The sequence below is a fragment of the Otolemur garnettii genome, unplaced genomic scaffold (genome assembly GCF_000181295.1).
Source record: "Otolemur garnettii isolate 467f Iridium unplaced genomic scaffold, OtoGar3 scaffold00039, whole genome shotgun sequence".
Classification (NCBI taxonomy): Eukaryota; Metazoa; Chordata; class Mammalia; order Primates; family Galagidae; genus Otolemur; species Otolemur garnettii.
This window is the reverse complement of record NW_003852434.1, coordinates 5,023,824-5,037,347: the sequence shown is the minus strand read 5'-3', so window position 1 is coordinate 5,037,347 and position 13,524 is coordinate 5,023,824. Positions and strand designations below refer to the sequence as shown.

General features: G+C 38.5%; 1 protein-coding gene across 1 annotated transcript in view; it reads right to left on the bottom strand.

The window, feature by feature from the left end:
• The window catches only part of WDFY3 (WD repeat and FYVE domain containing 3), a 290,805-nt gene extending 280,772 nt beyond the window's left edge, over positions 1-10,033 (bottom strand). Inside the window, exon 1 of the mRNA XM_023513344.1 lies at positions 9,327-10,033. The gene's annotated coding sequence lies outside the window, so the exon portion shown is untranslated. The remainder of the gene's footprint in view (positions 1-9,326) is intronic.
• Between the last annotated feature and the right edge of the window lie 3,491 nt (positions 10,034-13,524).

The window sequence follows — 13,524 nt, the reverse complement described above, 5'->3', positions numbered from 1 at the left end:
ACCCCCTCGGAAACTAAACCCTTCACAGTGTAATTTTGCCTTCCCAGTAGTGACATTAGAACTCTCCTGCCTAACATGCTTTTTTATGTCCTCCAGTGCGTAAGCCTGTTCACTTCAGCAGTTCCCTGTTGAGACGTTCCTGTGGAGCACCAGCAGTTCTTTGCATCTCATGATACCACACCACCGCCAAGAAAGCAGACTAAGTGATTACTGATTAACAACTGAAATGACTTTTTTCTTAAAGAAACTTAATAGTAATAAAAGAACATCAAGCCCGGCCTGTTTCTTACTTTTCCTGTCACTTAAGTCCTAGGTCATCAACGTGAATTTGTGATAGGAGATGCTTAATCCATTCAGCCCAAATCTTAGATTCTGGATCCAATCATCGTTAACATAACCCAGGCTTTGTACTCCAGATTAGATGAGGGGGGTTCCAGCTTGCTCTGGTATCCATCCTGCTCTACTCCTACCCCTTCTGCTGTCTTCGCCAGATGAGAGAGCTCCGTTATCATAACTAAGCTTCTGTGTTGACACTTCTGGAGGTTCCTAGTTTGATCCTGCCTTTTCTCTTAGTAGGACTATATGCCTCAATTACCAGTCATAATTTCAATTCCCAGTCTCAATCAGCCGTTACCTAGAGCCCCAGTACCAACAGACAGAATTCCCTGGGGGCCACTCATATATATGCATGCGGGTATATTTTCATTCATTTGTTTATTTACACACAAACACTGTCTCTATCCCAGATTCCATGTGCTTTTTCACCTTAACTTCCCACTAACAGGGTGACTGGATTGCTCCCTAGCTGTTCTACCGCGGCATGGCCTACCACACAAGAGCCTTTCCTCGGCACCTGCACATTAGGCTAGACTGGCTCTAACATGTAGCACTATTCTTCAGTATGAATCCATTCTAATTCTATCCTGTACAATGTAAAGCAAATAGATAAAAAAAAATTATTTTCTAAATGGTATGAGCTGGAAACTTTGCAATATAGAATTATTAAAACAGTAACAATAATTTGTCCTAGTTGGGGACAATAACCTTAGCACCTGGAAGGCCAAGGCAGATGGATTACTTGAGCTCAGAAGTTGGAGACCAGCCTGAGCAAGAACAAGACCCTGTCTCTAAAACTAGCTGGGTGTTGTGGCGGGTGCCTGTGGTCCCAGCCACTCCAGAGGCTGAGGCAAGAGGACTGCTTGAGCTGAAGAGTTTAAGGTTGCTGTGAGCTTTGCCGCCATGCCCTCTACCCAGGGCAACAAAGTAAGACTCTATCTCAAAACAAACAAAACAAAACAAAAAAACAATAATCTTTCCTATAATACATGAATCCAATAATCATTCCTAGACATTTGTATGCCAAAAATTACTTTTCAATCACCAGAATATAAATTTTAAATAGTGAAAAAAAACAATGACTGTATTAAATTTTATAAATGTATTGCAGCACCTTGAAATGACCATCTGATTTGCCAGAGTTCTAAGAGCAATTTCTTGATATAAAACAGATTAAGATACATCCAAGCTAATAAAACAGTATATGTATCTAATTACATAAATCAGTATGTCCTTGATCAATGCTACATCCTTCCTTATGAAACTTATTAAACTTTTAATTCCATTAAGTGCTCCCCAAATGGGATTCCCACCACTTTCTCCAACCTCTAATGTGGTTTTGTTATTAATCCTACAACCTCGTTGAAGTTGTTTCTTCCACAGCCTTTCTTTACAAACTTGATTCCTAACCAAAGCAGCCACCACAAACGAGATCATCATCAGAATAAGGAAAAATTGCCAGGGAGCGAAGATGCGAGGATTGAAGTGTATAGGTGCGCCGTGGGCCCCTCGTAAGCCGAGAGAAGTGCAGTAAGCACCAGTGCAAAGGATAATGAAGAACTCCGAATACTGCGGCAGTGGGGGAACAAATGAAATCTCAATACAGATGCCATTACTACATTATTAATAATTACCTGTTCATCCGCTAAGCTAGTATGCTAACTGAAAGAACAGTATCTTAATACTTGCAGTACACAAAGTCTATTCAACAATCACACGCTGAATGAAAAAACAAATCAAGGATTCAGATGGCTTGAAAAGTGTCAAATGTCCTCAGCTTATACTGGAATATAATCACTGTGGAATATCGACTATGAGGAAGACCTGACTCCAAAAAGACCATGGGTAATGTAAGTTCCAAAAACATGCCCTTTCCAAAAACAACCCTTCCTTGATCAATAAACACAATGTAAAATCCACCTCACATCATGGACTAATTTTCTTTACTCATACCCTTTTACTAGGCAATTATTTCCCCCTTTTTTTTTTCTTTTTTTTATCACCCCTGGTAGAGTGCCTTGGCGTCACACAGCTCACAGCAACCTCCAACTCCTGGGCCCAGGCGATTCTCCTGCCTCAGCCTCCCGAGCAGCTGGGATCCCAGCCGCCCACCACAATGCCCAGCGATTTTTTGGTTGCAGTTCGGCCTGGGGCTGGTGCCCTACTCACTGAGCCACAGGCGCCGCCTTATTCCCCCCTATTTTAATTTTATATTTTTATAACCCTTTCCTCAGTCTAAAACTATGTTTAGTATTCATCTTTTCAAAATTCATTTGACTACTATTTATTTTGGTAGAACTTCTCTGTATTTCAGCTATCTGGGAATGAGTTATTGGCCAATATTTATTTTCTAAATTGCTGTTCACAGACATGTTTTTCTTTGTAACAGAAGCCACAGTGTGTTGAACCCTCATGACAAAAACATTACCTGATGGAAAAAATAACCAAATGTAGTTTTAACTACAACTCAATTAAACCAAAATGCTCTTTACTCACTTTACCATTTTTAAGTATTTTTAAAAGACTTTTTCATTGATCCCTTAATGACAACAGATGATGGAAGGTCTACTCAAAGCCAGTCCAAAGACTTACTTCAGCTAAGAGAAGGGGAGAACAAAAAACTCCATATAGCTTCATATCAACACATCTAACATGCTACACGAAAGCCTTTCTGAACTTTCACAAAACTCAAGAAAGCACACACAGACCTGATTAATATCTATAAGCCATGCTTGACATTAAATAACAACCCCAAAGTAACAATTAGATGCTAGAATGCAGCCAGTCTTCTTCCATTAAAACAGTGCTTGCTAAACAAGATCCTCACCGGACTGGAATGATGGTTTGTCAGATGACATCAGGATATGCAAACTACTACACTCGGAGCTAAAGTGGGAGTCAACCAGCAGAGTGGGAAAAAGAATATGAGAATCCTTTTCAGGTTCTTTCAGCCCTGGCAAGTGACAGTCAAAAAGTGGCTCCTTTTTGATGAAAGAACAGTCAATCAAGGTCAAGAAAATTGAAAGTTCATGAAAATCCATGGAGAAAAAATAATACGTTTTCCAAGAATGATACTATTCCCCAAACTATGAATAGAAATCACTGGTGCTGTCATCTCAATACAGCAACATAGTCAATTTTTTCCCTCCCGCCCCAGCCACACAGACACGCTGTCAGTAGGAGCAGTGGCCTTGATGCATGGTCAGTAGCTGCTGTCTTAATAGGCTTCCCTACATGTGCCTCTAAGTATAAACACCTAGGCCAACCATGTGGTAGTTACGCAACTAAGATGAGCTAGGAATCACTGAATTTATTTACTCTGGTGACTCAGATGTAAATCTAGGTCTCTGTGGAAAAGGAAGAGAGAACGTAGAACAATGTTATGACACCATTTTCCACTAATATTTATTGCATAACTGAAGCAAACTGACGAGATTTTTTGATCTTTATAGGTTTGAGAAATTAGCTTTCAGAAACGCTTCAGATCTGACTGGGTCCAATGCAGTATACTGAATTACCTGCCGCAAAACAACACCTTCCATATGAAACTCTCCTATTTTCTCTCCCCCTTTATTCTTTCCTCCCATCATGTTGCCATTCACCCAGATCTTCCTTTCTATTCCTCCTTCAGCCCATTCTTCAAGCTTGTCCCTCACAGATACCTTTCAGTAATATTGAACTCCACAATATCAAGAAATTTTTCTCAATTTTATCTCACTCAGTGGTAATAGAAATGCCTTAAACATTGGAAAGTTAGAAGTAAAACAGCAATAATTTTCAATTTTCATGGTGACCAGAGGAAGAACTCATAACTTATTTCTGGATTTAGCAAACTAGGTAAAACATATTAAGCACATCTGTCATTAATCCAACACATCAAATTATCTTTAAAAAGAATACATGGCAGATTGGTGCAACCATTACAGAAGTGAAATAGCCAGGCATGGAAAGACAAATAATGCATGTCTCACTTTTGTGGGGCTGGGGAGGTCAGATATACACAGAGATAGATAATAAAACAAGGGTTACCAGGGTCAGGGGCCAGGGGAGAACCCAGGGAGGTCCAGGTCAAGGGTACAAAGTCACAGCTATATAGGATGAGCAAGTCTAGAGATCCACTGTACAACTTGAGGACTACAGTTAATAATAGTGTGTGTATTCACGATTTTAGCTGATGAGTAGGTTATAGATGCTCCTGCCACAAGTAGGAAAAATGGGTCACTATGTGAGATAATGAATATGTTAAATTTGTTTCACCACAGTAAACATTTTACTATATACATATACAGAATTTCTTAATATCATTGTATATCTTAAATATTATACAATAAAATTTATTTTTTAAAAAGAATATATGCTAGGGAAGTTATATTTAATAAAATTTTTATGATGACTTACTTGCAAAATGAAGCAACAGTAAGTCTTTTTCTAAGTGTTTTACTTTATTCCTGATCCTTTCCTTCCTGCTTAAATATTAAATTTAGGCTTTTTCCCCCTAAAAAACCCCTTCTGATTTGCTGATAGTGAACTCAACTAACCTTATAACTTTCTGAAATTTTGATAATTTCACAATCCTCACCAAAGAAACTGAAATCAGTCCCTCTGATATTCAGATTAAATATCATCTTAGGGTTCTCCTAATTAGCTCAACCAAAATAACCTTTCTACTCCTTGTGTCCATAGAATTTCTATAACTATCAGACAGACTAATCACACGTTGTTTAATATTTATGTATCTATCTTATCTCCACTGTATCATAAAGTTATTGAGGGTTGAACTACCCATAATATAGTACTCATAATATGCAGCATAGCACACAACATAACATTTAATGACTATTCAGGAAAAAAAATTATATATTATAGCATCACTTGAGTGTCTATTCACATTGTATCATTTTGAGAAATAAGAACTTAGGACCAGGTGGGGTGGCTCATGCCTGTAATCCTAGCACTCTGTGAGGCCAAAGAGGGTAGATTGCCTGACCTTATAAGTTCGAGACCCAGCCTGAGCAAGAGCAAGACACTGTCTCAAAAAATAGCTGAGCACTGCTGTGGGCACCTGTAGTCCCAGCTACTGGGAGGGCTTACGCAAGAGAATCACTTGAGCCCAAGATTTTGAAGTTGCTGTGAGCTATTACTCCATGGCACTCTACCAAGGGTGACAAAGTAAGACTCTGTCTCAAAAAAAAAAAAAAAAAAAAAAAAAGAACTTGGTTCCCAGGTGGCAAGTTTAATCCTTTATACTTGGTCAAATTTAGTCACAATTCATTACACCAATAAATCAAGCTAAATAAAATTATTAGGCAATCAATAAAAAGTGACTATTCTAAAAATAATGATACAGACATTATTTTTATTTCAAACTACTTATTTACTTAACTATGGCACTTATCGTCTCAATCACATACTGTGTTTTAATGGGCAATGCCATGGGGGAAAGAATTTGGACTTCAGAGTAAGGCAGAAACGCAGGCTTAATCAAGGAAATCTGATTACAAATTTACCTATGCATTTCTAGGGCGAACAATAAAACACATTCTATCATTCTTTCCTTCCATAGTTAACAGTGTCAGAATTCTCACAGTGACAGTAAACATTTATTTTCTTAAGAACTGCATAATTTTCCAACAATATGCTTATTATCTACATATACTTATTCACTTAATAAATGTTTATTGATGACCAGTTACACACTTATGTTGTCTGTTTAGGGAGAATATTATTCGCTGAAATACATTAAATAATATGTAATGACACTGTATAGCTGTTTACTCTGCTGTATCATAAATAACTCTTACTTTTCCAAAATCCCCTCTGTATTCAGCACAGTGACAGCAGATACTTAATGTTCTCTGGCTAACTGCTTTATTTTATTTATATGTTAAGAAAATGTACTTACTTTATTTCTGCTACATGTTAAGAAATTTCCCACGAAGCAAATACAGTAGTGATTAAATAAAGAAGTCCAGGAAAGAGGAATTGAGAAGAATGCCATATAACTAAAATTTTTACTTGACTACGTCCACAGCTGTGACTGAATTACCCAGTGAAAACAACCAGCCATTTTCCTGGTTACCTGTCACCCTTCTAATAGAAAATGCATGACTCGGCACCTGTGGCTCAAGTGGCTAAGGCGCCAGCCATATACACCTAAGGTGGCGGGTTCAAATCCAGCCCGGGCCCACCAAACAACAACGAAGGCTGCAACCAAAAAAAAATAGCTGGGCGTTGTGGCGGGCGCCTGTGGTCCCAGCTACTTGGGAGGCTGAGGCAGGAGACTCGCTTGAGCCCAGGAGTTGGAGGTTGCTGTGAGTTGTGATGCCACGGCACTCTACCCAGGGGGACAGCTTGAGGCTCTGTCTTCAAAAAAAAAAAAAAAAAAGAAAAGAAAATGCAGAGAATCAACAAAATCTGGATCTGCTGCCTATGGAATTAAGGCACCAGATCCAAATTGGTATACACCAATATTTTAACTGTCTAAGAAGGACAAAAGTATCTGCATTCTTGTATTTAACTCTTTTATTTTATTTATTTCTTTCTTTATTTATTTTTGAGAAAGAGTCTTACTATGTCGCCCTCGGTAGAGTGCCATGGTGAAATAGTTCACAGCAACCTCAAACCCTTGGGCTTAAGCGATTCTCCTCAGCCTCCCAAGTAGCTGGGACTACAGGCGCCTGCCATAATGCCTGGCTGTATTTTGGTTGTTAGTTGTCATTGTTGTCTGGCAGGCCCAGGCTGGATTTGAACCTACCAGCTCCAGTGCATATGGCTGGCACCCTAGCTGCTGAGCTACACAGGGGCCAAGACATTAACACTTTTCAAAATGAGTAAAGTCATTATGCTTTCAGTAATAAAATATAAATCATTTATTGTATTATAATTAGAGAAGATGTTCCCACTAGGGAAAGAAGGGTGAAGAGTGCATGCAACTCTGTACCACTTTTGCAACTTCCTGGGCTTATAATTACATTAACTTAAATTTAAAAAAAAATCAATGAGGTGATACAGTTTTAATAAGTATTGGAAATTTAATATTAATTTCCATATTAATATAGAAATTAAAACTGATAAATTGTTTTCCTAAACTCAGACATTTAAAATGTACTAAGTAATTTGAATATTTAAAAAAAAATTTGTGGGAATCTTTTTCAAAGTGTGAGTCCTACGTACAATAATTTATCACCTCCTAAATTATATAATTTATAAAGTGAAATTTGTGAGCGTATTTTATTGTCATACTTAAACTAGTACAATAAAACACGCTAATGTGCAGATATACAAATTAGTTTTCCCCTCTAAAGAGAAAAGCAAATACTACGAAATAATTTTGGCATAATTTTTTAACAAACCAAGTAACGGCTATGTATCAGATTCCTATTGTCCTTAGGCTAGTATTAAGTACTAGCTGGGGAACTGGGGAAAACAAGCTAGGAGGAAATACTACGTAGGAAGAGGAAGCCAGGCCTGTACTGAAAAATGCAGACCATTCAAGTCTGACCACATACCCATTACAACATGTCAAAAACCACCCTGTCACATGGTTGCCACTCATAATTCTGGTTTAAGAAACTGAGGAAAGCTAGAAGAATCTGTGTTGGAATTCAGTTCCCACTAAGGGCCTAGAGGAAAAGCACAGAACAGATGAAGCAGCAGAGGCCACACAGGCAAGGGACCTCCCCAGAGGGCCCCACTCGCTAGTGGCAAAGGAAGAACAAGAATCTTTTCGTTTGGGGGCTTCTGTAAGTGCCATTATAAATCAGCCTAATCTTTTATAGGTAGTAACAGTGAATCCTTAAAGAGATTAGGCCATAAACAAAAGAATAAAGTTACTGTAACTGAAAAATTCCCACTCATTCTGTAGTCTTCTAAAACTCCCAAATACAAGTACAGACTTTAAATCCACTTGGCTTCACATGTACATAGGTTATCTAAAGTTTTATATTTAAGCTTCCAATTTCACCAAAATACATAATTACAGTACCACCTATGTCAGTTCTCTTTGCTAAGCAGGGACTGGATTTTCTTAAGGCTTAGAAGTATGTACTACTGACTCAGCATAATGATAGAAAAGGGTTGTCTGAGTTCACCTACAAGTTATGAGCTTGTTCAATACGACAGCACCCAATCACCATGCTAGTCTTTAGTGGAATGTCATAAAACAATAATATACTGAAATTAAAATAACTAAATGCATTAATATTACGCTAAACCATAGACTATACACAAATATATTAATAAGACATATTGAAGCAGGTGATAAAAATAAAAAAAACCTATGGGCAAAACCTTAAAACAAAAATTAGTAACTTTCCTTGACTAGTGAAAACTGATGTATAAATTTAATAGTAAGATTACCCTCTTAGAGAAATAAAACCAAGGTCCTACTTATGTATAAACATTAAAACACCAAGTAAACTCCAAACCCAACCCCAAATCTCAACACTTCAGTGAAATTTAATTCACTTGGTTAAAATATATACATATAGTGAACAGGTATGATGGTTCACACCTGCAATCCTAGCATTCTGCAATTGTGTGAGTTCAAGAGTTTGAGACTGGCCTGAGCAGGAGTCAGATTCCCTTTCTACTAAAATTAGAAAACTTAGCCAGATGTGGGGTCAAGTGCCTGTAGTTCCACTTATCCAGGAGGCTGAGGCAGGAGAATCACTTGAACCCAGGAGTTTGAGGTTGCTATGAGCAAGTATGATACCACTACACTCTAGCCAGGGCAACAAAGCAAGACTCTGTCTCGGAAACATAAAAATAATATATACAGGTATATCTATCTACATAATATCCACTTTCAGCGGGCTAAGATATATTTCATATATTAAAAAAAAAACTCAAGTGTATCATAACTAGACTTCTATTTCAACAGTATATAAAAATTATCCCATATTTATCACCTATAATACATAATTTACTGGACACATGATTTTTGGTTAAACAAATTGAGAGGGAAATGATATATCACTAACAGACATTACCTTAAATGTGTTGCCTTAAGCCTTACATATTCTGCGGATACAGTACTTAGGATAGTTCAATGTACTTCTCTTGCAGACTCAAAATAAGCAGGGACCGGAGGGTTGGTCGGATCTAAGAACAAAGGGACTCAGTGTCAATGGTAACAGAACAATGACACCTGTATGTCTGAGGGTTGGAAGGTCTGTGCTGTGATACTGCTCCAACACCCAAATCCCTGCATCAGCGCAGATAACTGAACCAACTAGTAATTTCTCGTTCAAACAATTAAAATAAACCACACTAAGAAATACTGACTTTATTTCTGGTGCTAGACTTTGTTCCCAAAAGTGATATTCTAGGCCAATCAATGTTATACTCATTAAAGACTTGGAGGCCCAATAATAAATTAACCTCAAAAAATTCCAACCAAAGGGGGAGGGGAAAACCAGTAGTAGGAATGAACCACTTGTACAATAAACCCTACCTAGATGAGGATTTAGTTCTACATTTCTTCGCCACTGTATTTCTTTATTATCACATTTGGTTATGGTGAATGAATGCCTGAATTTCTTAAGTATTTGGCATTTCTTGAACATTGAGATTAGTGGAAGGATAAGGCTGGCAGGAAACATGCTGAGGGATTTTGGGGAGGCTCACCCAGGGGTTTCAGGAAAGCAGAGGGAAAAGAGAGCACAGAGGCCAACACGTGGGTGTGCAGGCCGACGTCCACCAAGCACTTTCTGAGCATCTATCTACTGGGCACGGCTCCTTGCTCCAGAAGCTAACTGCTCGGCCAAACAAAGTCTACCTTTACACGAGCCAGCTCTCACTATGCAATGCTGTTGGTATCTCCTACCCAGTTTTCAAGGATTAATCCCGTTTTCAGCAATTCTATAATGTAACAGACATTAATAACATAAGAACTCAGAAGTTTAAAAAAAAAATCTTGGCCCTGCCTCCAGAAGGTTCACACAAACAAACCAGCTATTAAGTGTTACAATAGTACCAGAGGGATACAACCAAGAATGCTCAGGGAACACGGGGAAGGATAACCAAGCTCTACATCGGGGTACAAGGAAAGGCTCAGGCAGGAGAGGGTGGCATACTTGAGAAACTTCAAGTAGGTGACAGGAATGCTTCTCTGCCACACAGGAGGGTAATCCAGGCTCAAACCACTGAGCTCGAGAACCAAAACCCTCACACTGGCCTCTGCGGGCAGCTGGTACCTCTGCACCCTGACCTCATCTCTCTCTGCCTCCAGTCAACCCTCCACTGTGCTCTGGGCATGTCCAGCACCTTCTGCTTCAGAGCCTCGGCACCTGCTTTTCTTAGTTCTGCAATTCTCACTCCCTTAATTGCTTCAAATCTCTGCTCAGATGTCACCCTGACAGAGAGGCTTTCTCATACAGCCCTCTGTAGACGGCAATCCCACCCACACCTCAATACACCAGCACTTGCTTGCCCAGGCATGTTTTTCCACAGCACTCATACCACCCTGGCAGTATGGGTGTAACTAATAGTTATGTCATAATAGTATAATAACAAAATACAGTATGTAGTGCATATGTACTATAACTTACGGTTGTTGTCGGCATCACTGATCATAATAGTTATCTATCCCCCCACTAGAATTTAAAGTCCTCGACACAGCTCTTTCATCTAGCACTGTGAAAGGTAGATAGCACACACTCAAGTCTTTTTTTTTTTTTTTAATGAACAAATGAATGGCTGTCAGAGATGAGAATGGACAAGCTGAAGCCAAGTCACACAGAGCTGGACACAGACTAAGTCTATGCTTTAGTGGCTCTTTGATAACAACTTGATATCTATTTAAGGATTTGAAAGAGAAAAAAAAAAATCATATTAGGGCTGGGCACAGTGGCTCACTTCTCTAATCCTAGCACTCTGGGAGGCCGAAGCAGGTGAATTGCCTGAGCTCAGGAGTTTGAGACCAGCCAGAGCAAGCGCAAGACGCCATCTCTAATAAAAATGAAAAAAAGTGAGGCAAAAGGAACACTTGAGACCAAAAGTTTGAAGTTGCTGTGAGCTATGAAGACACAGCACTCTACCAAGGGTGACAAGGTTCTGAGAGAGACTCTATCAATTTAAAAAAAAATCGTATTAGATTACAATTTTGTTATTTTTTTAAATTAAAACAAAAAGAAGAGAGAATTCATTTGGAAAGGATGTAAGACAAATCTATGAAAAGGGGTAAGACTGAAGTTAGGAAAACATTTAAAAGACCACTGTAATACTTCAACGGAGAAATATAGGCCCAAAATAGGCTTTGGGGGAAACGGAATTGAACAGGAGAAAAATGTAGAAGATAAAAGTGACTGGACCTGATGCTTAACTGGATGTGGAACCTGAGAAGACTGAGGAGTGGACGGGGACAGCCAGATTCATCCAGTAACAGAAGGGCTAAAAGCGTTCACTCAAACTGAGAAGACGGGAGGAAACACATTTGGCACTAAAGATTAGGAGTTAAGTTTTGGACATGATAGGGTTAACATCCCTGTGCAACAACAGTTGTATATAAACCCAGATAAAGACCAGCTCCCTGGTTAAAAACCGGGAGACTTAAAGATGTAGTACTTGATACTAAGATATCACAACGTACCAATTCAAACTGTATTTATATGCTTGGCATTCAGATATCTTATTGTTCCATGTGAAAAAAAAGGAAATTATCTTTTTCTTTTTTTTTTTTTTTTTTTGAGACACAGTCTCAAGCTGTCACCCTGGGTATAGTACCATGGTATCACAGCTCACAGCAACCTCAAACTCTTGGGCTTAACCAATTCTCTTGCTTCAGCCTCACAAAGAGCTGGGACTACAGTTGCCCACCATAATGCCCGGCTATTTTTTGGTTGGAGTTTTCGCTGTTGATTGGCAGGCCCAGGCTGGATTTGAACCCACCAGCTCCAGTGTATGTGGCTGGTGCCCTAGCTGCTGTGCTACAGGTGCCACCCCAAAAAAAGGGAATTATCTTATATGCCAGCCTAAAGTCCGTGCTTTGAAAGTCATTCATTAATATTTATTACACAAGTATATAACAAATAAGACTTGACAAACTTGATGGCAGCAGTAAAAAAGTCAAATACGCTCAATCGGAAATATACATTACCCTGGCAGATGAGATTCTACCTAAGGATTAAAAAGCAGTGCTATAATCATATCTGTATTAATGCTTCTTCCAAAGTGTGGGGATGCATTCAAAGATCACATGACTTGATTACTTCAGCCCATGAATGTCAAGAAAAAGCAAAATGTTAAAATAACACTTGGTATTATTTTTCAAAGTTTAGATTTTGATATTGTGGTTTCACAAAGAATGGTAACTAATTTTATAGTGCTCGAGATTTTAACATTAAAAAAAAACATTAGGGGATGCTAGCTTCTCTTGCGTTCACCTCAGTTTTGTCCCACTTACCTTCCTAAGTACAACTGAGAACGGGCAGGGGCAAAAACAATGTAGGCTTTAGAGGCCTTTATCATTTGAAAACAATATTCCCAATATGAGTGCTACTCACATTTTCTCTCATCTCTGATGTCTGCACATTCTATCAATATTCCACAACCACTGGCCCCAACCACTCCAAACTTCAAATTTCTCAACATAGGCACTACTTCCTCCCAGAAGTCCTGCCAAACTTTGATGTCTGAGTTCTATGCTCCCCCCTATGAAACCGAATGCACCAATACCTCACTTAAATGACACCTTGTTCAATGATCTCCAGTCAATCGTAAACATTGCCTTGACAAGAACTTTGCACACTACACACACAAGACATTTGTGCATCCATATGACTGAACAAATGCATGAATCACTGACTAAGCAAATTATCCATTTTAAACTGCCTCAACAATTCTCATAGAAATGGAATTAAACAACTATATTATTAGGTATTACAGGATACTCAAACTAGGACTACAGCTATTCCTATATAATCTAACATGACTATGTATCCTGCAAGGTTACTTGTCTAAGTGTTATGTTTCATATTATCTTTCTAATCAATGATATACTATTGTCAACAGGGTGACACAGTATTTCACTATTAAAAATTAAATGTCCAGATGGGGTAAATGTAATTCAATCCCTTGTCCACATGAAAACTACATGAAATTTCAAAGTTAAGACTTTGAAATTTCTGTGGTTTCAGAAAGAATGGTAAATAACTTCACAGTGCCCAAGATTTTTTTTTTTTTTTTTTT